The sequence below is a fragment of the Panthera tigris genome, chromosome A1, assembly GCF_018350195.1.
Source record: "Panthera tigris isolate Pti1 chromosome A1, P.tigris_Pti1_mat1.1, whole genome shotgun sequence".
Classification (NCBI taxonomy): domain Eukaryota; kingdom Metazoa; phylum Chordata; class Mammalia; order Carnivora; family Felidae; genus Panthera; species Panthera tigris.
Window position 1 is genome coordinate 52421100 of NC_056660.1, and position 2422 is coordinate 52423521.

The window sequence follows — 2422 nt, forward strand, 5'->3', positions numbered from 1 at the left end:
GGACTTTGCCAGGGTACCTATATGCTTAGGTTTGCCTGGGACAGTCCAGATTCTGTCAACTTTCCAAGTGTGTAACTATTAACAGCATCTAACTTCCTTCTTTAAAATGTCCCATCAACACAATAAATTATGTGGTCACTTTTAATACTATCTGACTTCAACCTTGAATAATAGGTCTCTAAGTCCACCAACAATTTGGGAAATAAGACTTCTGATACGTTAAAATACTTCCAACCAAGGAAAACTGCTATAGGGTTTTCCTGAGCTAGTTACATGATACTAAAAAAGTTTGGTCAATAGAGCCAGATGGTTGACAAATCAGGGAGACAAATTGCTATGACCTGGTGGTCAAGGGCATAGACTTGAGCCAGGCAGCCCAGTTCTGCCACTTCCTATCAATGTGACCTTATCCTCACTGGTTTTGGTTTCCTTACTTCAGAGTAGAGATGTTAACAGTATCTATTTCGTAGGTTTGCAATGAGGATTATATTAATTAATATATTAAAAGTGCCTAGAACAGTGCCTGAATAAAGTTTGCTCTCATTACTACCTCATCCAAAAAGGTAGGCACAGGAATGCAGATATCTCTTCAAGATATGATTTCATTTATTTCCTTTCGATATGCCTAGAATATGGAATTGCTGGGTCATAAGGTAGTTCCATTTTTAATTTTTTGAGGAACCCCCCCCACACTGTGTTGCATAATGGCTACATCAATTTACCTTCCCATCACCAACACACAGGGGTTCCCTCTTCTTCACATTCTCATCAACATTTGTGATCCTTTTTTGTTTTTCCATGCTGTCTTACCTTTAAATGTAAAGACTTCCAATCACATCACCGAAAAACCATTTTACCCACCACTCTGTTTGGCCACCAGTCTCTCGTCTCTCTCTCTCCAGCAATGGTGAGGTAGATACCATTTCCATGGGGGGAGGGAAATCCATGGTTCGTTGCCTTTGCCAACAACAGAAACATTGGACAGCCAAGTGACAAAGCAGTTGCCACTGGCATCTTTCATGTGAACTGCATCAAAAGAAGCAAGGTGTCTCTCTGTTGGTGATCACACCAATTCTTCCCAGGTTAGCACCTCCAGTCATCATACACAGACACAGATTACCAGTGTCAAACTTGATGAACTCAGCAATCTTTCCCTCCTCTAAATCAATCTGAGTGGTCTCATTCGCCTTGATGAGGGGATCAGGATAGCAGATGGTATGAACATCATGGGTCACCAGATTCCTTTTGCCCCCCAACAAAGGTATTTCTCCTTTGCACAATTTATACTTGAACGGCAAAACCAACACTTGGTGTCGTGGATCAGATGGAAATTCTCCCCGGTCTTGACAATGCTGATGATGCCCATAAAACTAGCAGGGTAGGATCTATCAGTTCAGAATTTGCCAACAGTCATAATAAATAATACAATTCTGCATAAAGATCTTCTTTACTTCATCTCCTGTTAGGACATACTTAAGTCTATTCCCTAGGAAAATGATGAGAGCTTATGGAACCAGTAGATAGACAAGGGGCAAACACACTGGTCAGTTTATCTAGTGTCCAATGCTTTAGAGCTGCTACACACTTCAGATGCTTCTTGGGACCATGAGCCCCAGCTGTGCTAGGCGTAGAGAGAGCTGTTATCATTTGTCTGTTTGAAGATAGCCATTCTAACAGGTGTGAGATGATCTCTTATTGTGGTTTTGATTTGCATTTCCCTGATGATTAGTGACATTGAGCACATTTTCATATATATACCTGTTGGCCATTTATGTCTTCTTTCGAGAAATGTCCATTCAGGTCCTTTGCCCATTCTTCAATCAGATTATTTTTATTTTTATTTTATTTTATTTATTTTATTTTATTTTATTTTATTTTATTTTATTTTTTTGCCACTGAGGTTGTACATTCATTGCAGGATTATTCACAATAGCCAAGATATGGAAACAAATTAAATGTCCATTGGCAGATGAACAGATAAAGAAAATGTGGTACATACATACAGTGGAATATTGTTTAGCTATAGAGGGTCAGGAAATCCTGTCATTTGCCACAACATGGTTGAAATTGGAGGACATCATCCTAAGTGAAAGAAGCCAGACCTAGAAAGACAAATACTGCATGATTTTACTTGTAGAATATAAAATAGTCAAAGTCATAGAAACAGAGGGTACAGTGGTGGTTGCCAGAGGCTGAGGGGAGGGAGACATGGGGAGATTTTGATCAAAGAGTACAGGTTTCAAGTACACAAGATGAATAAGTTCTGGAGATCTGCTATACAGCATGGTTATTACAGTTAAAAAAAAAACTATCATATACTTGAATTTTGCTAAAGAGGATAGATCTTAAGAGTTCTCTACACATACACACACAAGAAAAGAAAGCAAGAAAAGAAAATAGTAGCTATGTGAGGTGATAGATA

At 38.9% G+C, this 2422-nt stretch overlaps 1 pseudogene; it reads right to left on the bottom strand.

Annotated features, from left to right (window-relative positions):
* Positions 1 to 853: 853 nt before the first annotated feature.
* On the bottom strand, positions 854 to 1647 carry LOC102960620 (annotated as a pseudogene).
* Positions 1648 to 2422: the final 775 nt, after the last annotated feature.